We start from the raw sequence: 25957 nt of genomic DNA, 5'->3' as shown, positions 1-25957 counted from the left end.
TTCTTTAATCATCAAAAAAAATTTTTTTTTCAATAGAACAAAAGTGAGCAATTCTCTACCAAAACCGGAAATGGATTTTATTTGTATTTTTTGATTTGGCTCAAACTTTGTGGGGGCCTTCCCTATGACCAAAGAAGCCATTTTGCATCATTAGTTTGTCCATATAAATTTCCATACAAATTTGGCAGCTGTTCATACAAAAATGGTACGTAAATATTCGAAAATCTGTAACTTTTGAAGGAATTTTTTGATCAATTTGGTGTCTTCGGCAAAGTTGTAGGTATTGTTAAGGACTATTTAGAAAAAAATAGGTACACGGAAAAAAAAATTTCCCGATTTTTTTATTAACTTTTTTTTCACAAAAACTCAAATTCCCAAAATACGTATTTTTTGATTTTCGAGATTTTTTTATATGTTTTAGGGGACAAAAATCCGCAACTTTTGAGCTATAGAGAAACATGGTCAAAAAATCTGCCGCCGAGTTATGATTTTTTGAAAAACTGGTGATTTTTGGAAAAAATTGAAATTTCATACATAAAATTTTTTTGACCTCATTTTTTTATGCAAAATTGAATTTGCAATCGAAAATTACTTTACAGATTTTTTGATAAAGGGCCCCGTTTTCAAGATATAGCCACCGAAAGTTTGATTTCAGCGAAATATTTGCAGTTTTTCGATTTTTAAAAATAGTGACCATGAGTGACCATTTCTAAAAATACTTTTTTTGAAAAGTTCAGAAAATTTGCTATAAAATTGTCTAAGAGACATCGAAGATTGGACCTCTGGTTGTTGAGATACAGCGGCTTAAAGAAAAAGAAACACGAAAATTGAAGTTTTCTACGTCTCACCCAAACAGCCCACGATTTTCTAATGACGATATCTCAGCAATTAATGGTTCAATTTTCAATGTTAATACATGAAACATTCGTGAAATTTTCCGATCTTTTCGAAAAAAATATTTTGAAAATTTTTAAATCAAGACTAACATTTCAAATGGGCATAATATTCAATGTTTGGCCCTTTTAAAATGTTAGTCTTGATTTAATTTTTTTCAAAATATTTTTTTCGAAAAGATCGGAAATTTTCACGAATGTTTCATGTATTAACACTGAAAATTGAACCATTAGTTGCTGAGATATCGTCATTAGAAAATCGTGGGCTGTTTGGGTGAGACTTAGAAAACTTCAATTTTCGTGTTTCTTTTTCTTTAAGCCGCTGTATCTCAACAACCAGAGGTCCAATCTTCGATGTCTCTTAGACAATTTTATAGCAAATTTTCTGAACTTTTCAAAAAAAATATTTTTAGAAATGGTCACTCATGGTCACTATTTTTAAAAATCGAAAAACTGCAAATATTTCGCTGAAATCAAACTTTCGGTGGCTATATCTTGAAAACGGGGCCCTTTATCAAAAAATCTGTAAAGTAATTTTCGATTGCAAATTCAATTTTGCATAAAAAAATGAGGTCAAAAAAATTTTATGTATGAAATTTCGATTTTTTCCAAAAATCACCAGTTTTTCAAAAAATCATAACTCGGCGGCAGATTTTTTGACCATGTTTCTCTATAGCTCAAAAGTTGCGGATTTTTGTCCCCTAAAACATATCAAAAAATCTCGAAAATCAAAAAATACGTATTTTGGGAATTTGAGTTTTTGTAAAAAAAAAGTTAATAAAAAAATCGGGAAATTTTTTTTTCCGTGTACCTATTTTTTTCTAAATAGTCCTTAACAATACCTACAACTTTGCCGAAGACACCAAATTGATCAAAAAATTTCTTCAAAAGTTACAGATTTTCGAATATTTACGTACCATTTTTGTATGAACAGCTGCCAAATTTGTATGGAAATTTATATGGACAAACTAATGATGCAAAATGGCTTCTTTGGTCATAGGGAAGGCCCCCACAAAGTTTGAGCCAAATCAAAAAATACAAAAAATAAAAATGGTCGAAATCGGCCGGTTTTGTAGAGAATTGCTCAGGTGTGAAAGGGATACACTCAATGTTAACAATTGTTTACTGGACCTTATCAAACAATGTCGAGATTTTATCTTGCAATTAATGCTTTTTTCGACCAAATTTAGAGAAAGCAACTAAGTATGCCTCCAAAAACAATCAGAGTCAATAGTTTAGGCCATTTTAAGGCAAAAAGATGCAAATTTTAACTCAAATATCTAGAAAAAGCGCAGGCCAAATTTTAAGCTCTAGGCTGCATCCGAATGGGAGAATCTGTACCTGCACTTAAAATTGAAATAAAGTGTCAAAATGTCGATTAATGGTCATATTTTGGGTTTCTCTGTAAAACTATCATATAAACTCAACAACTTTTTTTTACTTTAGGGCGTTGCAAATATTTCAAAAAAAAAAAAGTTTTCAAAAAACTTTAAAATTTCAATGGAAATAAAAGTCTAATCAACAGCAAACAATCTGAAATTTTTCTGCATTGATAATAATTTGTCAAAAGTTTAGATTTTTTGAAACAGCAGTGATTTTTAAAACAAGAATCACAAAATTGTTGACTTTAGTTTTTTTCAAGTTCAGATTGAATCTGCAATCAAAAAGGATTTGGCAAGATACTCCATCGAAGTTTTACACGATATGAGTTGTTTTTTACCTACCTGAATCAGAATCTGTATGGAAAAAAATTATTCTATAAATAAAAAATGTTTTTTTTTCTAAAAATATAGTTTTCTAATTTTTTGCTATGGATGACTGGGCCTTATAGGTTGACCGATATTAAAAAATAACAGAAAACTTAATTTAAAAATTAAGAGATTCGTGATATTTTACTTCAAAAGTACACCCAAAGGAAAAATATATCTCAAAATCTGCAACAGTGGATTTGCTGCAGAAAATGTCACATTTTATAACATTTTTTGCAGCAAGCCCGTAGATCATTTTTGCCCGCGAGTAAACATTTCAGCGATCTGCAGTTCTCACCAACACATATAATGCTGGCCCGTCCCCGGGCAACACTCCAAAGAGAAGAATATGTTGGTGCTTTTTCACTAACATTTCATCAAGCGTCCATGGCGCGGTGGTAGCGTGTCGGATCAATAACCAAGAAGTTGGTGTTTCAATCCTCGTTCTGTTAAGGGTTTTTTTCTGTAAAATACAACCAAAAAGCCTTCGGTAATGTCAATAATTGTCGGTAACGGGCAAAAATGTAATACCCTTATATCGCAAAAAATGCATGAGGACAATTTTCATGCAGATTCTGATACACTTTCACAATCAACATCACAATGCATCACAATCATGCGACCGCCGTTTGGGTGTAAAGCACCAAATTGAAATTTAAAACAGGTAGAACATTTTGCAAGTTCTAGTTTTAGTATCCTTAAAATGAATTCTATAAACAATTTAATTTTTATGTGCAAATTTTTATTTTATGTTTATGACTTAAAGAAAAATGCAGTTTATTTTGAAATTTATTGGTTTGATATTCAATATTTTAAAATGAAATAATACTTAAATTTTCTGCTATCTTCAAAAAAAAAATTTAATCAAATTCATCAATATGATAAGAGTTTGTTAACGTTTTCAGAGGTCTTAGGAATGCACATTTTATTTTGAAAAAACATGGATTTATTGGTCACAAATTTCGGGTGCTGTTTTACGATTTTTTAATTATTTTCTGAAGCATCTTAAGAACGCGCTGCTCAATTTGCAAGAATGACTTTTCTACTTCAACTTTTCAACATTTTTTAAAAGTTGTTTTTAAACCCCATTAAAAATATTTTTCGGAATCGCATAAAAATGTATGCAACCTGTTTCAAAATTCGTTTTTCTAAGCGCTTGTCGTGATAATCCTACTCGGCAGTGTACGAATCGTCCTGAAAATATCATAATTATGAAACTTGTTCTATGAACCACTTTTGTCAAACTTCAATTTGACAGTTTGGTATGGGTTTATTTAAATCATACAGATTTTTTTTATTCACTATATTTTAAAAATTGCAGCAGTGTTTTTTCGTTATTTTTAGATATCTAAAAATTTAAATTGAACTATGTATTTAAAATCGTTTTTTATCTTTTTAAAATGAAGCATTTTAAGCGTAACCCGTATTTTTCAAAATTGATGTCGCCATTTGAACATATGTTTCGAAAAACTAAGTGGAATTTAATTTTTTAAAGTATAACATTTTATTGAAAATTCAATTGCAACCGACAGCTATAAAAAACATTTCGCCGAGTTCAATTTTCAGCATGTTTGCTCCCGCTTTAAATAATTTTGAATCCAGCTTTTTTTAATTAATGAAAATATTTAAAAAAAATCATGCATATCTCTCGTTTTGCATGAATAAATTATGACGGTCTTTGATTTAAAAATTCGCCAAACATCAAATTTTTATTAATTTTAATCTTTTAGAATCATCAGAAAATTGAAAAAAAATAATGTCCAGAATTTGATGATTTTTCTGGTTTTGTGTGAGTTTGGCAATGTTTTGAAAAAAAAATTCCAAGGGTCAACTTTTACCGTGTTTGTAACAATTATTTCTTTTTCGTGTCGAAATAAGAATTTAGTAATTTTTATATGCTATGAGCATTCGTTGAAACATTTTTTTGCGACTCAATAGCTTGTGTTTTATGTGAATATAACACAAATATTTGAAGGAAAAAAACGCGCAGGATATTGAAAAATTGACTGAAAAATTTAAAGTATTGAATGTTATGGAATAGGTTTAAAACCAGCAAAACAATAAATAACTATCCAACAAAAATCATAAAACAAGAATACCGTCAGTGGGGGTGACATTGGGTCTGGGGGGTGAGATTGGGTCAAAGTGATTTTTGACGGATTTTACCATTTCTCAGGTTCTTCTCAATGAAAATGAATTCTGTTGAAAGGGTTGTGTAGGGGACATCTTAAGATGACTTCGCTGAAAAAATCTCGTTCCTAGAACAAATCCTGTTATTTTGGCAGCTGTCTAAAGTTGGGGTACGTTTTTGGCCAAAAATGACCTCTCGAAAAATAATTTTTCTAATATTTTTGTTAGAATTGCTCGAAAACTACCCAAATGTTTGAAAATCTCCACTACAAACACTGTAGCGTGTTAATACGATTCCCTCGAACAAGAAACACTGTTGGATGACTTGTTTTTACCATATCGTTGTATTTGAGCATCATTTTAGTTTCATTTGACCCAATGTCACCCCCTCTGAGGGGTGAGATTGGGTCAATTTTCAAACTATTGGCATTTAAGGTAGTGTTCATCAAAATCCACCATATTTTGGGAAAATGTTAGTAAACTATCTAAGAACAAATCTACGTTGAAAGATTTTCGATGTTATTTAAATTGTTTTTGTTATTAAGAAAATACGAGAGGTGTATCGTTTTTTGACCCATAGTCACCCCCACTGACGGTAGTTAAAATAGAAAAAAACCCAAATTTTGAAAAAAAAATATCAGCAAAAGGGCTTTTCAAATTATTTTTATTAGGTCCTTTTCGGTGCTGGGACCTGGCTAGGACCGAGTCAGCAGGAAAAGGGTTTAATACCATGTCTTAAAACTTATTCTGCCTAATGTTTATTTTTTTTTAAGTCAAGATAAATTCTCAAAAAAAAATTGCGTTGGAAGGCAATCTTGTTACCCAGACATTATAGTATGACAATTCTAAAGAACCACCCCTGGGAGTTCCAGCACGCGTGCTAAACTCTTTAGAACAAAGGACTAATTGCTGCGCACTGCCGTGAAGCACCACCACCGTGGATCTCCCCGTGCAAACACTTAACCTATCATTTGATGTGATTTACGCTCTCACAGTTCTGGTCTGGTCCCCGGTGGTGCGTGAATAGTTGATGAGGAGAGCACAAATATTCAAATTTTCCGGAGGCCAATTGTTTAAAAGGCGACGAGCCAGCAGCGGAAAATTGTCCTCCAACCTTGACGACCCCCGACACTGCAAATTTTAATTAGCCCTGATTAATTTTTGATTCCCTGGTCGAAAATTAAACAGCTTAATTTTACTACGCACTTCGTCGTTAGTGTTGGATTCAATTTTGTGTGGAATTTTAGCCAGAGCTTTGCATCGTCGTCGTTTGTCGTCGTCCGCCAGGGAGCTTTATCTTGATGGGTCGTTAAATGGCCACAAAAGTCAGAAACACATTAGGCGATGAGGGGGGTTGAACGAGAGTCTGGGGACCGTATCGCTGGTGGACAATCTTTGCGGTCAACGGTGGGAGCAATGCCATGAGTGACGTCACAAAAATTTGTCAGTAAGCAGCTCGGAAGGCACGTCGACGAATAAAGCTTGTTTCTACTAATCAGAACCCCAAAAAATCAGCCCAATAAATCAACCGCTCATCCTGGGATGAACCCTGCCGCGGAAAATCGTGCCAAGTCACGGCCTAAATCCACCGTGGTCAAGACCATCCATCGGGTCAATGGGTTAACTGGAGCATGCCAAAGCTGCCCTTCAGAACCATACCGAGAACCATCATCGAGCGTGTGGAGATGAAACATCAAACGCTACCAGTTGAATCATTTCCGTTGGAAATCACAACCAAACTTAATTTGAACACGGCGTATAATGTGCGTTCGTGCGTTATTCACTAATTAAGATGGTCGATGAACCATAAACTTGACACAGGAAACTTTTTGCTGCAAATGTGTTGGCCTAATCAGTTAAGATATTTGTTTATGGCCAAGTTACACACGGTGCCGAATTAATTCCCGGAGCGTCTTGGCATGCAATAAAATTCTAAATTTTTGCCAAGATCGTTAATGCTTCCGGAATTAAATTGAGATGTTTGGCCGAACTGCAAGTGCAGTTTCGTGAGAACGTGGACGCTCATTGAAAGTCATAGCAAGTGGTGCATACCTTGAACGCTGGTCACATTTTTGTGACTTTTTGTTGCTCTGAAATAAATTGCTTGCTCACTTCCATTTAACGAAATTAAATACCCCAAAGAGTCTAGACTCCAGACTTATTACACATCTTGACAATTTTGGGGTTGATGTTCAGTTTCTTCAAGGTTTGATAGATTTGGGCTCCCTGAGCACACTCCAAACTGAAGAATTTTCCTGTTTCGTTTTCCTCAATCCAATTTTTCTCAGCAGAGATCAGAGATCCAATTTCCAGTGTTTATTTGAAAAAATGTAGAAATTTTTCTATGGGACTTGGAACTTTTCAATTTTTTTTCAGAAATGGCCATTCACAGACAGTTTTTTTTAAATTGAAAACTGTTTTTTTTAGGTAAAATCAAACATAAAGTGGCTACTGTAAAAAAAAACAAAAAAAAAACTAGCTCATTGTTTACTGTTTTTTTGTCACTAAAAGATGATTTTCAATCACTCCTGAAAGTTTCATGAAGAAATTTAATGATTAAACTGATTAAATTAATTGAGATGTAATTGACCAGATTGGCTGAAATTTGGGTTGAAGACTTTCAAGGCATATTCCGTGGAATGAGAAAAGCCTGATTTTTTAATTTTGCTTGAGTAATTCTCTACGAAATCGGTCTTTTTTTTAGAATTTTAATTTTTGTAATTTTTAATCCGACTGAAACTTTTTTCGTGCCTTCGGTATGCCCAAAGAAGCCATTTTGCATCATTAGTTTGTCCACATAATTTTCCATACAAATTTGGCAGCTGTCCATACAAAAATCTGCATCTTTTGAAGGAATTTTTTGATCGATTTGGTGTCTTCAGCAAAGTTGAAGGTATGGATATGAATTACACTGAAAAAAAATGATACACGGTAAAAAAAAATTTGGTGATTTTTTATTTAACTTTTTGTCACTAAAACTTGATTTGCAAAAAAACACTATTTTTAATTTTTTTCATTTTTTGATATGTTTTAGAGGACATCAAATGCAAAATTTTCAGAAATTTCCAGGTTGTGCAAAAAATCTTTGACTGAGTTATGAATTTTTTAATCAATACCGATTTTTTCAAGAAATCGAAATATTGGTCGCAACATTTTTCAACTTCATTTTTCTATGTAAAATCAAATTTGCAATCAAAAAGTACTTTAGTGAAATTTTGATAAAGTGCACCGTTTTCAAGTTAAGGCCATTTTTAGGTAACTTTTATGAAAATAGTCTCAGTTTTTCATTTTTTTAAATTAGTGCACATGCTTTCCCAGTTTTGAAAAAATTATATATTTTTGAAAAGCTGATAAAATTCTCTATATTTTGCTTTTTGAACTTGGTTGATACGACCCTTAGTTTCTGAGATATTGCCATGCAAAGGTTTAAAAACATGAACATTGATCTTTTCCAAGTCTCACCCAAACATCCCACCATTTTCTAACGTCGATATCTCAGCAAATAAATGTCCGATTGACAATGTTAAAATATGAAACATTCGTGAAAATTTACGATCTTTTCGAAAACAATATTTTCAAAATTTTTAAATCAAGACTAACATTCAAAACGGGCCAAATATTTAATATTACGCGCTTTTAAAATGTTAGTCATGGTTCAAAAATTTTGAAAATATTTTTTTCGAAGGGATCGGATAATTTCACGAATGTTTCATATTTTAACGTTGTAAATCGGACCATTAGTTGCTGAGATATCGACATTAGAAAACGGTGGGTTGTTTGGGTGAAACTTATAAAACATCAATTTTCCTGTTTTTAAACACTTGCATGGCAATATCTCAGCAACTTAGTGTCGTATCAACAAAGTTCAATAAAATAAAATATAGAGAATTTTATCAGCTTTTCAAAAATATTTTTTTCAAAAGTGGGCAAACATGTGCACTTATTGAAAAAAATGAAAAACTTCGACTATTTTCAAAAAAGTCACCTAAAAATGAATTTAACTTGAAAACGGTGCACTTTATCAAAATTTCACTAGAGTACTTTTTGATTGCAAATTTGATTTTACATCGAAAAATGAAAGTTGAAAAGTTTTTGCGACCAATATTTCGATTTTTTTAAAAATCAGTATTGATTAAAAAATTTATAACTCGGTCAAAGATTTTTTGCACAACTTGGAAATTTCTGAAAATTTGACATTTGATGTCCTCTAAAACAGATCAAAAAATTAAAAATAGTGTTTTTTTTTTGCAAATCAAGTTTGAGTGACAAAAAGTTAAACAACAAATCACCAAAATGTTTTTACCGTGTATCATTTTTTTTCAGTGTAGTCTATATCCATACCTACAACTTTGCCGTAGACACCAAATCGATCAAAAAATTCCTTCAAAAGATAAAGATTTTTGAATTTTCATACATCATTTTTGTATGGACAGCTGCCAAATTTGTATGGAAAATTATATGGACAAACTAATGATGCAAAATGGCTTCTTTGGGCATACCGAAGGCACAAAAAAGTTTCAGTCGGATTAAAAAAAAACAAAAAAAGATCGAAAGACCGAAATCTGAGAGAACTGCTCTTTATAAAAAAAACAAAAATCAAAAACTGAAGATTTTTAATATGAAAAATAAAAATAAAATATCTTTTTTTTAATTTAACTTTTTGAAAATCGGCCATGATAACGGGTCCGGTTTATCGAGTCTTTACTAACATTTTGAGCCTATTTTGTCAAGGCAGTGTTAAGATAGCGTGGCACCCGTTTTTTGAAATTGATAACTTTAAATAGCTATATCTTGGCAATGATACAACCAAACGTCTTCAAATTTGTTTTGGTCATGGGTAATTCTCCGCCAACTCACACAGCAGTTGCCCCGACCTCTCTTCGATTTGCGTGAAACTTTGTCCTAAGGGGTAACTTTTTTCCCTGATCACGAATCCGAAGTCCGTTTTTTGATATCTCGTGACGGAGGGGCGGTACGACCCCTTCCATTTTTGAACATGCGAAAAAAGAGGTGTTTTTCAATAATTTGTAGCCTGAAACGGTGATAAGATTGAAATTTGGTGTCAAAGGGACTTTTATGTAAAATTAGACGCCCGATTTGATGGCGTACTCAGAATTTCGAAAAAACGTATTTTTCATCGAAAAAAACACTTAAAAAGTTTTAAAAATTCTCCCATTTTCCGTTACTCGACTGTAAAATTTTTTGGAACATGTCATTTTATGGGAAATTTAATGTACTTTCCGAATCTACATTGACCCAGAAGGGTCATTTTTTCATTTAAAACTAAATTTTTAATTTTAAAATTTCGTGTTTTTTCTAACCTTGCAGGGTTATATTTTAGAGTGTAACAAAGTTGTAGAGCAGACAATTACAAAAAAATTGATGTATAAACATAAGGGGTTTGCTTATAAACATCACGAGTTATCGCGATTTTACGAAAAAAAAGTTTTGAAAATGTTGGTCGTCGTTGATCATGGCCGTTCATGGTCACCCGCGACAGACACGGACGACAAAACAAAGAGAAACGCAAAAAGTAACTTTTTCAAAACTTTTTTTTCGTAAAATCGCGATAACTCGTGATGTTTATAAGCAAACCCCTTATGTCAATGGGCAGCGAATGACCGAAAGGTTAAAGCTGCCGGAAATAAAGAAATTAACAACAACAACAACCCTTATGTCAATATATAAAAATTTGTGTTATTGTTTGCTCTTTAACTTTGTAGAACATTGTTACACTCTAAAAAATAACCCTGCAAAGTTAGAAAAAAAAACAAAAATTTTAAAATGAATTTTTTTGCTCAAATGAAAAAATGACCCTTCTGGGTCAATGTAGATTCGAAAAGTACATAAAATTTCCGATAAAATGACATGTTCCAAAAACTTTTACAGTCAAGTAACGGAAAATGGGAGAATTTTTAAAACTTTTTTAGTGTTTTTTTCGATGAAAAATACGTTTTTTCGGAATTCTGAGTACGCCATCAAATCGGGCGTCTAATTTTACATAAAAGTCCCTCTGGCACCAAATTTCTATCTCATCACCGTTTCAGGCTGCAAATTATTGAAAAACACCTTTTTTTCGCATGTTCAAAAATGGAAGGGGTCATACCGCCCCTCCGTCACGAGATATCAAAAAACGGACCTCGGATTCGTGATCAGGGACAAAAGTTACCCCTTAGGACAAAGTTTCACGCAAATCGAAGAGGGGTCGGGGCAACTTTTCCCGATTTCGTGTGAGTTGGTAGAGAATTACCCGCCTACCTTTTTTGCAGGAGCAATTTTTTTCAAACAATGCCCAACTTTGAAGGCCTGTACCGAGCTCTCGGTTGCTCAGAATTTCAATGTTATATATACTAAAACTTGCGCAAGGATCAGGCTTAGACGCTAGTGATTTTCAAAGTAAACGCTTTAATGGCCAATGTGCCTCAAAAATTGAGTTTTTTTAAATATCTGTTTACGGGTCAAATCCCATTTACAATTCAAATGCAAAGCGCCAGCTCCTTTTACGTCCAATCAAGCTCATATTTGAGATTTGGGCTCAGTACGCCCACCGAAACAAGCTCCTGAATGCCCGTTAAAATCCCTTGTTTTTACATCCTAATACACATACAGACATTTGTTTCGATTCTGAGTCGATAGGTATACATGAAGGTGGGTCTACGAGCTTTCTGTGAAAAGTTCATTTTAGAGCAGGATTATAGCCTTACCTTACTGAGGAAGGCAAAAATAAAGTGCTTTTCGATTGCAAATTTCATTTTACATTGAAAATTGATGTAAATCAAAATTTTGGAGCAGGATTTCTGTTTTTTTTTCCAAAAACACAGTTGAGAAAAACAATCACAACTGTTGCAAATATTTATTATAGTTTTTTCTTCAGCTTCCAACTGATAATTTTTTGAGCTTCACAGTTCCCAAAATTCGACTTCAATCCTGAGATATTCAATCAAACCCGTAAAAACTTCGTGCAATGTTGACACTTGTCATACACAAAGTTGTCCTTGCCGCAGCCTGCACTTGTGACATAATTTCTTTGTATTTTAGTGTGATTAGGTTTGTCACAAGACATAAAACTTTCGGCGATTCCTCAAACTTTTTTTTTCAAGAAAATTTAGATTAAAAAAAAAACATTCTGATATTTGTCTGATAATTTGCACCACGCTATTTCCCGAAATATTGCGTGGGCTGTCAAAATCTACTCCGTAGACATTTTGTGTATATGGAGCTAATAGCACTTGAAAATAACATTTGAGAAGGGCGTAAGGTATTTAAATATTTTTGTATTTTGTAATTTAAAAATCACTTTATCTCGAAGCCGTTGCATCGTATCAAAAAGTGGTCAAAGACAAACTTTTAGGAAATTGGACGAGCTTTCTGAAAAAATACACTGAAACAAAAATACACACCACTTCTATGAGATTTTTTGATTTTATAGTTTAAAATTATTTTTTTTCGTTCAAAATTTTTGAGGAAATAGCCTAAGATGTTACCAAAAGACTGACGAAAAATGCAGGATGGTATGTCTCTCCTAAAAAAATACAAAAATCATTTACTGAAACTGTTTTTTTGAAAAGTGGTCTAAACTTCAAAATTAAAAAAAAAACGATAGTGGGAATCGATTCTCCAGACAATTTTACATAAAAGTCTCCATATTGACCATTGTCCTATTTCCAATCCTTGTGAAGATACAGCTGTTTTAAAAATAAAAATTTGGAAAAAATAGGTTCTTTGGTGGTTTTTAACAAATTTCTGTACGACAGACTTGATTTTTCAGTCTCGTAAATATTTTTACCGAAAAGCTCGTCAAATTTCCCATGAGTTTGTCTTTGACAGCATTTCAATTGGATTTATGGGCCTAAAGATAAATGTTAATTACATTGCTCATAACTGAACATTGAATATTTTTTTCAGTGTGGTAGAAACCACACCACAGTAAATTAGCTTACGTAAATTAAAAAAATATGGGAAATTGGACGAGCTTTCCGGTAAAAATATTTACGAGACGGAAAAACCAAGTCTGTCATATAGAAATTGTCAAAAACCACCGAAAAACCTATTTTTTCAACATTTTTATTTTTAAAACAGCTATATCTTCACAAGGATTGGAAATAGGACAATGGTCAAAATGGAGACTTTTATGTAAAATTGTCTGGAAAATCGATTTCCACTATCGGTTTTTAAAGTGTTGACGTTTATAACACTTTTCAAAAAAACAGTTTCATTAAATGATTTTTGTATTTTTTTAGAAGTGACATAACATTCTGCATTTTTCGTCAGTATTTTTTTAACATCTTAGGCTATTACCTCAAAAATTTTGAACGAAAAAAAAATCATGACATCACCTTGAAAATTAGGAGCGGCCGTGGCTGACTGGTTACGGTGTTCGCTTTGTAAGCGAATGGTTCTGGGTTCGATTCCCATCTGCTCCCAACGAGAAAGTTAAGAACACATAAATTTGAAATGTTGAATTTGAACGAAAAATCAAAGTCGCTCGAGGCGGGGTTCGATCCTCCGTCCTTTGGATTGGTAAGCAAAAATGCTAACCACTAGGCCATGACGACTTGGTGAGCGTAGACTGGAATTAGGAATACTGTTACAGAGAGCGAGTTGTGGCGCTATAACCACGGCAAATAGTGTCCAGGGCATTCGTGGAAATACAATGTCCCATCCCAGAGGGTCCCGGAGTACCAAACCTTCTTAGCATGGTGCTCCCAACGAATACAACCAAATATCGGAGCGTATGGTGGTGTGTCCCCACGCTTCTTCCTCCCCTGTCGATTCAGAATTGTGTTGTTGTTCGAACACTCAGTGCTCAAACTCAACCCAATTACGAGTCATCTCTGCGATACGGCTTTACGCAGTAGGCCTAACCGCTTTAACGCTTGTAATGTTTCAATGCATTCTAATGCAATGGCGCACTACAAATGTTAATAAATGACAAGAAGAGTGCTAGGCGTCATCTAACCTAAGGCACTCTCCAGGATCCCTTCGAAAGATTGGCTGCGCTAGGGTCTGATTAGATTAGATTAGATTAGAAAAAAAAAATCATGACATCACCTTGAAAATTAATTTTTAAACTAAAAAATCAAAAAATCTCATAGAAGTGGCGTGTATTTTTGTTTCAGTTTTTTTTTTTTCAAAAAGCTCGTCCAATTTCCTAAAAGTTTGTCTTGTTTGTCGGCTTCGAGATAGAGTGATTTTTAAATTGCAAAATACAAAAATATTTAAATACCTTACGCCCTTCTCAAATGTAATTATCGAGTACTTTTAGCTCTATATACACAAAAATGGCTTGTATAGGCTTAGGATAACATGTCTACAAAGTTTCATTGAAATCGGAGAGGGTCGGGTACAAAAGTACCAGAAAAAATCCTGATTGGAGCTGGAATTGCTCTTTTATAGGATTTTTCTTCGGAAAAGTCGCTGAAAATCGATGGATTCATGCCTTGAGATATTCTAAATTACATATTTGACCAAAAGAGCTCAAATGAAAAGATTCCGAACCAAATTTGCTAGATTTCTAAAACTGATTCTTTTTTTTTTTTGTAAATTGTTCTGGAAGTTGTTCGGTACAATCTGATTGATTCGAAAATGTTTTAAAATGTAATGGTGTTACATGGAACAGGATTTAAAAAATAATGTTGAGGACCTTTTGGGTAATTAATAAGCTGAAATACTCAAAGTTTAATAGTGTTTTAGGAACAAATTTGTATCCTGTTAATCTGTTGTTATATTTTCATGAAAAATTGTTCAAACCAAAGATTTTTATTCGGTCGTATTGGGATTACCAGCATGGATTTTGGGGTTTATTTCGAAGAAAGCAAAAAATCCGGAAAATGTGGTTTTATTTTTTTTTAAGGATGTCGAATACTGGTCAAATATGTTATTCAGAGTCTCTCAGGGAATATTTAGAAGAAATTTGATGGATATGTAATTGAGTCTATCAATTTTCAGGAACTTAAATGTCGGCAACGAGCTCTTCTGTCATGGTGCCAAATATCAGACTTTTTTTCAGCTGATTTATTTTTATCTTTAGTTTGTTCTAGGAAACACACCGTGTGATTGTGTTTATTGCACAATTGTTTTTTTTCTTACAACTTAATCGTGTATCATGTAATCGTGTCTTTATATACAAAAAAAACGCAAATCTCCCAAATTTATTAACAGTTTCGAAGGTTGCAATTTGGTTCCGCAACAAATCAGATAACATCCACTCTTGATGAGAACCTCGTAAAACAAACACCTCACAGGGTAGTTAATTCGCTCCAAAACAAATCGCGACGAATTTGCTCGCTGTCAATGCTAATTAAATTTCCACTAACTTAACACATTTGTACACCGTCTTTTATTTATTTATTTTTTGGTACCGCTGATTAAAAGCTCCTAAATATAGAATTTCATGCTGCGTTTGTTTCGTGAGCTGTTGGCGCGATGATGATGACTCCGAGCGGAGGAAGGTTGTTCCTTGTTTCACGACGGTCGGTTCTCCAACCTCCTCACACAAGAACCACAAGGGGGATGGAAGATGTGTGCCGTCATGTCATTCCTTTCACCTGATTCACCTGACCTGTGTCGTGTGATTTTGTGTGTGTAATCAGCAGCGCACCATCTTTGCGTGTTTTTTTTTCATTCTTTCCACACACCTTGCACATACTTTGCGTGTAAATCTACTTGAAAAATCAATTAAAATGTTCTCTCTCGAGCGTTCTCGGTGAAGTTTTGAAGAAAGGAGCAGAACAGAACAAAGTGAGCGGGAGGAAAAAATGTCATCATGCCTGTGGAGAAGGGAGTGTGGATGTGTGAAGATTTATGTGATTCATAAGTGAGTCCGCACTCTCCTTCTTTCAAAAAAAAGCGTCATCTTTTAAATTTCAGGTCCGAGATTTTTTTTAGGGAAGTTGATTTTGCTCACCAAAAATGCAACTTGATGTTTTCATTTTAGGTTTAATATACAATATCGCAAAATTCAAACTAATATTTTTCGACGCTGTCGTGCTATATTGTCGCACGTCGCCTTTTTGACGTTCCAAGCACGCAATGTTATCAATGACAAACACGTTGCGCTTGGTTGACCACTATGTGCATTGTTCCGAAGTTTGGTTGAATTTGGTTGCCGGAGTCCCGAGTTATAACTACAAATGTTTACGGTTCTCGGGCATGTACGTGTGTCAAACGCGTTCTGACCTGAAATCCCTTTGGCCAGTTGTTGCTCTCTCAATTTTCAGGGTGTGTCAAGATAGCAAGACAAGATTGAAACTTCATTCATATGAAAAGTGACAAAAATGCACGGACGGAGTTTTTTCGGGTTTCTTTGAATATCTCAGGATTGAAATTGAATTTTGTGGATTTGTGATGGTCAAAAGGTGAGGCATTGTGAGCTGCACAAAATGGCGTTTTTAGCTCAATTTGGCCCAAAATGCACGTGCGACAAGATAGCACGACAGCAAAGATATATTATGTTTAGTTTTGTGTTGAATTGTCAAAATTGAACACACAAAATGATGATTTATTCTTTATTAGTCCCAAAAAAATTTATATCATATTGGAAAATCATTCTTTGAATTTTCATTGTATTTATGAAAAAAGAAAAGCAATAAAAGTACCTCATTCCAGTGTACATTCTGGTTTCCACTCAAAAAAAAAAAAAGCAGTTGAAAACCGCAACAAATAACCCTCAGGGCCCGAAACCCATCATTAACCGAACAGTACCTGTTGTAAATATTTTCAGCCCGCTGTTCCAGGCTCGAGGTGGTTCCCGTTGCAGGGTCCTTGGCCCGAAATTACTACCCCAGAAGGGACAGGTTCTGGGACAGAACCCGGTACCCGTTTGATGGAGGGCACACGCGAACCACTCAAAGTTAAGTGAACCACATTAAATTTACTTCGGCTTCTGGTGAGGCTGTGTGTTTTTTCCCTCGGAATCGTGGATATTCAATTTTGGGATGCTGTGTGGCCAGGGGTGTGAAAATCGTGATGTTTTCTCACTTTTAATTTGATAAATTAAGGAAGATTAAAGGTTTTTTAGCTTTTTACGTTCCGAGAAAAACGCGTTTTAATGTTTGACCTTGAATAAACAAAAACGAAAGCAAACAATAACAAACACGTTGCACTTGGTTGACCATTCTGAGCATTGTCCCGAAGTTTGATTGAATTTGGTTGCCGGAGTCCCGAGTTATAGTTACAATTGATACGGTAGTCGGGCATGTACGTGTGTCAAACGTGTTCTGACCTGAAATCCCTTTGGCCAGTTGTCGCACGACAAAATTGAAACTTCTTTAGTATGAAAAGTGACAAAAATGCACGATTTTTTCGGTTTTTATTTAATATCTCAGGATTGAAATCGAATTTGGGGGATCTGTGAAGGTCTAAAGGTGAGGCATTGAGAGCTGGCGTTCTTATCCAATTGAATGAACATGAAATCATGAGTGAATTTTTAACTCTCTTTGAGTAGTTAGATACTACAATTATTTATAGAAATTTTCAAATTGTTTTTGCTTTTTTTCTCTAAATAGATGCAAAATTGTCAAAAACTAAGAAAGTGATCGTGAGTGATTCTCAACAAAATTCCCACCCCTGTCACTCTCGCCAAGCTCACCTGACTGACGTTGGTTTGGGCGGTGCCCAAATTGATATAATTATGATTGATTTACATTTTTCCGAGACCTCCCCGCAAAATTTCACCTTTCCCGTCGAATAAGGAAGGGGGGGATCGCTTACAAACATATCCTTTACCACCGACATCGGTTGGTGGTGGTTGGTTCGCTCAATTTATGCTCATCTTTCTGCTGCGTTTTTTTTGCTTTCTCGTGTTATGTTGCCGAAAATCAGAAAACGAGGGAGAGTTAATAAAAAAAAACCTTCGAAAAAAAGTGTGGACCCCATCAGGCTCGAGTGAAATTATGTTATGTGCAATTATGGTAAACGTCAGTTGCGTTAAAGATTTAATTCGATAACAGGGGATTTCATGGCTGGATTCACACGAACACGCACGGAGAAAAAATCGGGTGTCGAATAACGAGAAGCAAAGTGATTTCAATTTTCCGGATTGAGAGCTTCATCGGAGGAGGCGGAGCAAGTGCAGGAATCTTATTTATTTTTGTGGTTTTTCGTGCGCCGAAATTGAGGAAAGGATGATTTCCGATTATCACGGGGGGGTGGGTGGCGTGTAATTTACAGTTTGATTGTGAGAAGTGAAAATGATTGTGCATTATGGCTCATTGGCAAGTGGTTTACATTCCTGAAATGTATAATTTTTTTCTTGAAATCATCCAGTAGGAATAAACAAAAACTTTAATATTAGTGTTTGAGTGTTTTGTATCCAATTTCGAAAAAAAAAAGAATACGATAAATACGACGAGTGCTGAAAAAGTTGAGTCTTGCAACGAGTTGTGTGCAACATTGAACAATAGCACTGTTTTTTTGTTGTTGTTGATAAAGCCAATGCAATTTTATGTAGAGTTTTTGTTCCTCCCTTTTCAAAAATTTCCCGAAAAATCAATGAGACAAAATATATTTTGTAAATTTTAATTTTTTTAACCAAGTCGCGTAGCCTAGCGCTAACGCTCTCGCCTAGTACGCGGTAGATCGGGGTTCAAATCCCGGCTCGGACCAACAAAACTGGTGATCGTTTCCCTTCTGGAATCGATTGCTTAGTAAAGGGAAGGTAGTGTATCGTCACAAGCTGGACCTTATCATGACACCTTAGGGAAGGCGACCTATGGAATGTTAACATCACCCTAAACATGTTAACATTAAGTTGAGAATGAAATTGCCACTGAATCCGCTTTGTGAATGCCGGCCCCGATACTCTTCAAGGGTGTTCCCCTCAGGAACTGGAAAAGATTTACTTTTATTAATTTTTTTATTGAGAAAAAAAAACTTGTAAAATTGATTGTCAACCATTTAAAATTATTTTTTAACGTTTATTTTTGTATTCATATCATAAGGCACACTTGAATTTTGGGACCACAGATCACAAAGACACTTAAGGAAAAAAAAACTTACTTAATTCACCTAAGTGGTTGGTGCCTTCCCCACTGCTTATCAAAAAGGGGTCACACGAAAGATCTGGAAATCATGTGCATTTGGATTTTAAGCAGAAAACAAGGTTTTAGTTATGGAAATAAGTTCAATTAAGATCTAGTCTCAAAAAATATTTACAGTGTTGCCATATCTACGGTTTTTTGGACTGGTATGGAAGGACTTTCGATTACCTAACCAACGATAGGTCGGATGATAGATCCGGACATAGTTTTCGTACAAATACGTGAGATAAGTGAGGGGCTTCAGAAAAGTACATAAATATTACTTAAGGTTTGGACTCGTTTGGAAGGTCTTTTGATTACCTACTCAACGATATATAACATGATGATATTTGGTACGATTTATGGTAATTTATCTAACATCCTTATATTTGCGCAAATAGATTTGTATACATAACTTTTGAAGTACTTATCGGAACACAAATTTTGTTGCAACTCGATATTTTGGACCCTAAACCGTGTCAAATGCATTGCACTGGTTTGGTCTGAATCGGATCAGCCAGTGGTGAGAAAACTGAGAGAGAATTTTGGTAACACACATAGACAGACAGACATTTGCTTTATGTAAATAGGGTATTTAAACCATTAGTGGACCCCCTTGTAGAGCCGAAGCACATTTTTCACAAATTTTCATTATTTTAAGCACTTTTCATAACCCTTTGTACAAAAAAATGAAAACTGAAGTCTTTTGAACAATTTTGACTATTTGTTTCATCAGTTTATTTGTTTTTGAGCAGAAAAATAGCCATTTGAAAAAAAGTTTTTTTTTTCCTATAGTGTACCCGGGTCCATAATCCGATTGTTGACCCGGATTCACTATAGGCAAACCGTTATTTTTATACCAAATTTGACCGATATTTGATGTTTTGATGCATGGTGTAGGTCTAATGATAGATAAAATAAATAAAAGATGGATTTTGCTTACTTTTCATCATAAACAAATATGTTTTGTTAACAAATTTGGCTTTAAACAACAACAAAAACCTAACAGACATTTAAACACATTTATTTCCAGAAAAGATCAGAGAAAACGATTCAAAAACCACTGTTAACATAAAAATAATTTAAAAAAAGGAATTTTGATGCACATTTTTTCATATTTATTACATGAATGGTTGACCGAAACTAAACAATAAATTTGTTTACAGTTGCTGATAAAACCACGCTTGTTTATTTAAAAAAAAAGTTTTGTTCTTGATTTATTATTATAAAAGATCATTTCAAACTGCAATTATGATGCTTCAGTTAAGTACAATTAACTGTAGTTTTGATTAATTATAATTTTTTACGGCTTCAGCATTTTTGGTACATTTAACATGACACAGCTATATTTGTACTCATAATTGAAAAAAATATGCGTTTAGGTTGATAACAACAAGCATTTATTGTATGTTTAAGAGAAACTTTTGCTTAAATACACATTTTTCTTCATTTTTGAAGGTTTAATTAACTGGGGTCCACTTTTGGAAATGTTTGGATTTTCGTTGTCCTATATTAGACCCCCCTAATTTTTGCTCGAAAATAAGCAGTTCATCGGTTTATTTTAGTAAAGTTGCTGAAGTTAAATAAGGCCGTTGCAAATATTTTTTGAAGTTTATGTTCTTCGCCTTTGGTCAGCGTGGGGGAGGGGGGGAGGGTAAAAAAATAAAAAAGTTTAAAGCCATGATTTTAACATTTGAATGAAAAAAGTGTTTTAAAATGCATTATACACCTGTCCAGTTGTTTTGCAATCATTAGTTTTAAAAATATCTAAGTATTGACGAAAATTTTATTTTTTGCGAAAAAAAAGTTTTTGCGATGCTTTTTCACAAAATTTCACAAAAAATCAAAATATTTTTTATCCAGCTCAAACATGCTAAATATGATTATCAATGCAGAAAAATGCATTTTAGATTGTTTTCAGTTCATTTAACTTCTATTTTCATTAAAAAATTAAGTCTTTTGAAAAAAAATATTTTTTTGCCCCCTGATTTTTCGGTCCATTTTTGAAGGAGGGGGGGTGACATAAACTTTGAAAAATATTTGCAACGGCCTTATCAGTCAAAAAATTATTGGATAGTTAATTCAATCATAAAATATAAATGCAGTTTTATTGTGAAAAAGCTAGTGGCCATGGCTGATTTCAGATGTCGAACTCATAACACTTATTTTGATGAAAAGGACAATTCAATGTCAGTCAACATTGTTTTAAATGATGCTGAACATGCCAAATAAAAGATTTGTAAACAACAACACGCTTGAAATTGTGATTTTATAGAACTTTTCATCAAAAATAGGAAAGGGGTCCACTAATGGATAACGTACCCTAGTTCATTTTTTGAGCAGGATTGTAGTCTTACTTCAGTGAGAGAAGCAAAAGTATTTTCATAAACAAAATGTAATTTTGCAAAATTTCGGTAGTTGCTTAACTCTGATAATGCATGCAGCATTATGTGAAAACTTTGAAAAATATACTTGAAATTTGATTTTTTTTAAAACCCTGTCCCCTTGACCTTGACTAGAGTCATGGGATAAAAAGTTTAAATATAATTTGTACCAGCCTAATTAGGTCATTTTACCATAGAATGACAAAAAAAAGTAAATAGAATGGCAAAAAAAGGTTTCGTATCCTGACCTTTTTTGAGCAATGTTTGAATCGAGAATTCAAATTTAGTGAAAAAATAAGTTTCGAATAAAAATTTAAATTCTAAGGCAAACATGTTTTGATGTTTTAGTTCAAGGAGATATTAAAAAAAATAGAGATGCATATTTTTCGAGAGTATTTTTTTTTAATTTGATGCATTTCTCTTAAAACGATGATCTTCATAAAGTCATGATGCCAGAAGACAAAAAATAACTGAAAGAAAAAGTCAACACTACTTTCACATAAAAAGTTTGAAAATTTTCTCAGCTTCCCAATAATTTTTTACGAAACCGTTGGTCAAAACATTTTTGAGCTGTAGAATTTATAAGTTTGGTAGTTTAACTGTTCCTATAAGGCCAATGCAAATTTAATTTCAAGTTTTTGTCCCCCTTTAAATTTCAAGGTTCTGAAATAATTTGAAAAAATTGTAAAATAGATTGTAAACTAAATAGAATCAACTCTTTTTTATTTTTGACCAAAAAAGACACTTGAGCAATTCTCTACAAAACCGGCCGATTTCGACCATTTTTATTTTTTGTATTTTTTGATTTGGCTCAAACTTTGTGGGGGCCTTCCCTATGACCAAAGAAGCCATTTTGCATCATTAGTTTGTCCATATAAATTTCCATACAAATTTGGCAGCTGTTCATACAAAAATGGTACGTAAATATTCGAAAATCTGTAACTTTTGAAGAAATTTTTTGATCAATTTGGTGTCTTCGGCAAAGTTGTAGGTATTGTTAAGGACTATTTAGAAAAAAATAGGTACACGGAAAAAAAAATTTCCCGATTTTTTTATTAACTTTTTTTTTACAAAAACTCAAATTCCCAAAATACGTATTTTTTGATTTTCGAGATTTTTTGATATGTTTTAGGGGACAAAAATCCGCAACTTTTGAGCTATAGAGAAACATGGTCAAAAAATCTGCCGCCGAGTTATGATTTTTTGAAAAACTGGTGATTTTTGGAAAAAATCGAAATTTCATACATAAAATTTTTTTGACCTCATTTTTTTATGCAAAATTGAATTTGCAATCGAAAATTACTTTACAGATTTTTTGATAAAGGGCCCCGTTTTCAAGATATAGCCACCGAAAGTTTCATTTCAGCGAAATATTTGCAGTTTTTCGATTTTTAAAAATAGTGACCATGAGTGACCATTTCTAAAAATATTTTTTTTGAAAAGTTCAGAAAATTTGCTATAAAATTGTCTAAGAGACATCGAAGATTGGACCTCTGGTTGTTGAGATACAGCGGCTTAAAGAAAAAGAAACACGAAAATTGAAGTTTTCTAAGTCTCACCCAAACAGCCCACGATTTTCTAATGACGATATCTCAGCAACTAATGGTTCAATTTTCAGTGTTAATACATGAAACATTCGTGAAAATTTCCGATCTTTTCGAAAAAAATATTTTGAAAAAAATTAAATCAAGACTAACATTTTAAAAGGGCCAAACATTGAATATTATGCCCATTTGAAATGTTAGTCTTGATTTAAAAATTTTCAAAATATTTTTTTCGAAAAGATCGGAAAATTTCACGAATGTTTCATGTATTAACATTGAAAATTGAACCATTAATTGCTGAGATATCGTCATTAGAAAATCGTGGGGTGTTTGGGTGAGACGTAGAAAACTTCAATTTTCGTGTTTCTTTTTCTTTAAGCCGCTGTATCTCAACAACCAGAGGTCCAATCTTCGATGTCTCTTAGACAATTTTATAGCAAATTTTCTGAACTTTTCAAAAAAAATATTTTTAGAAATGGTCACTCATGGTCACTATTTTTAAAAATCGAAAAACTGCAAATATTTCGCTGAAATCAAACTTTCGGTGGCTATATCTTGAAAACGGGGCCCTTTATCAAAAAATCTGTAAAGTAATTTTCGATTGCAAATTCAATTTTGCATAAAAAAATGAGGTCAAAAAAATTTTATGTATGAAATTTCAATTTTTTCCAAAAATCACCAGTTTTTCAAAAAATCATAACTCGGCGGCAGATTTTTTGACCATGTTTCTCTATAGCTCAAAAGTTGCGGATTTTTGTCCCCTAAAACATATAAAAAAATCTCGAAAATCAAAAAATACGTATTTTGGGAATTTGAGTTTTTGTGAAAAAAAAGTTAATAAAAAAATCGGGAAATTTTTTTTTCCGTGTACCTATTTTTTTCTAAATAGTCCTTAACAATACCTACAACTTTGCCGAAGACACCAAATTGATCAAAAAATTCCTTCAAAAGTTACAGATTTTCGAATATTTACGTACCATTTTTGTATGAACAGCTGCCAAATTTGTATGGAAATTTATATGGACAAACTAATGATGCAAAATGGCTTCTTTGGTCATAGGGAAGGCCCCCACAAAGTTTGAGCCAAATCAAAAAATACAAATAAAATCCATTTCCGGTTTTGGTAGAGAATTGCTCACCTGAGCAATTCTTTACGAAATCGATATTTTTTTCATAATTTTAATTTTTGTATGTTTTAATCCGGCTGAAACTTTTTTGGTGCCTTCTTTAAACCCAAAGAAGCCATTTTGCATCATTAGTTTGTCCATATAATTTTCCATACAAATTTAGCAGCTGTCCATAAAAAATGATGTATGAAAATTCAAAAATCTGTATCTTTTAAAGGAATTTTTAGATCGATTTGGTGTCTTCGGCAAAGTTGTAGGTATAAATAAGGACTACACTGAAAAAAATGATACACGATAATTTTTTTTTTAAATTTAACTTTTTGTCACTAAAACTTGATTTGCAAAAAACACTATATTTAACATTTCAAAAGGGCGTAATATTGAATGTTTAACCCTTTTGAAATGTTAGTCTTGATTTTAAAATTTTGAAAATATTGTTTTCGAAAAGATCGGAAAATTTCACGAATGTTTCATATTTTAACGTTGTAAATCGGACCATTAGTTGCTGAGATATCGACTTTAGAAAATGGTGGATTGTTTGGGTGAGACTTAGAAAACATCAATTTTCCTGTTTCTAAACCATTGCATGGCAATACCTTAGCAACTAAGGGTCGAATCAACAAAGTTCAAAAAAGCAAAATATAGAGAATTTTATCAGCTTTTCAAAAATATTTTTTTCAAAAAGTGTGCAAACATGTGCACTTATTTAAAAAAATGAAAAACTGCTACTATTTTCAAAAAGGTTACCTAAAAATGGCTATAACTTGAAAACGATGCACTTAATCAAAATTCTACTAGAGTACTTTTTGATTGCAAATTTCGACCAATATTTCAATTTTTTGAAAAAATCAGTATTGATTCAAAAAATCACAAAACTCGGCCAAATTTTTTTTTTACATTTCTGAAAAGTTGGCATTTTATATCCCCTAAAACATATCAAAAAATAAAAATATTGTTTTTTTTTTCAAATCAAGTTTTAGTGACAAAAAGTTAAATAAAAAATCACCAATTTTTTTACCGCGTATCATTTTTTTTTCAGTGTAGTCCTTATCCATGCCTACATTTTTGCCGAAGACACCAAATCGATCAAAAAATTCCTTCAAAAGTTTTCAGCCAGATCAAAAAATACAAAAAAAAATCGAATGACCGAAACCTGAGAGAATTGCTCACCTTATATAAATGCCTATCGGAGTAATGTTTTGTTTATAGGACCTAATCAAAAAAAGTCTGGAAATGTTGGTGTCTTTGACAAAATTGCTTAGATTGGCAAGCCCAACAACTTTTTAGAAGACAATAAAACTCCCAAAAATATTCCTGAAAAGTTAGATTTCCGAAAACACCCTAATCATGAACCACCCTAATTTTCGACCAAACCAAAAGTTGCCATTCGATTTGCATCAACTCTTCTGAAGACACCAAAGCTCCAAAACTTCACCAATTTTCGGAAAATCAATTTTCCATTAAATTATGCGATTCGGACCACTGTGCAATGTGTGGAGAATATTTAATATTGAAGCATTTTTTTTTTCTAAATAATGTGATTACCATCAAGATTGCCTAAAAATTGTATTCACAGTAGAAATGGTTTAATTTCGGAAAATTGAAAAATGTGATTATTGAATTTTATTTACATTTACCTAAGTAAAAGAAAATTTAAAATTTAATCGTTCAACATCAATCAATTAAGCACCACCCCATGCAAACATACGGTGAAGAAGCATGACAAATACCTTTTCGTCTAGCAGCGCGTTAATTAATTTTGTTAAACACCAGACGAACCAATAACCGAACTCCTCAAGTCAGTGGTCGCTAAGGCGCAACGTCATTGTCACGTCATCATAGTCTGTGGCGCTGGTGGTGGTCTATTGAAAATAGATGTGAGGCGCCAGAGAGCACCGTTGAAGACAAGAAGGTTGGACCTCTAATTGCCGGCTCGATGAAGCCGGCGTTAGCTTGTAACGTGACGCGTAACTTGTATGGCTGTGACTCAAATCGAGCGATGATTTCATTCGGGAAGGTCTTGAGGAAATCGGAATGTTTTAAATACTGTTTTGTCTTCGACAAAGTTAGACAAGTTGACCAAAGCTCGAAATCCCAGAGAACTGTTCATATG

This window comes from Culex pipiens, chromosome 1 (assembly GCF_016801865.2).
Source record: "Culex pipiens pallens isolate TS chromosome 1, TS_CPP_V2, whole genome shotgun sequence".
Taxonomy (NCBI): Eukaryota; Metazoa; Arthropoda; class Insecta; order Diptera; family Culicidae; genus Culex; species Culex pipiens.
Note: the sequence above shows the minus strand (reverse complement) of the source record.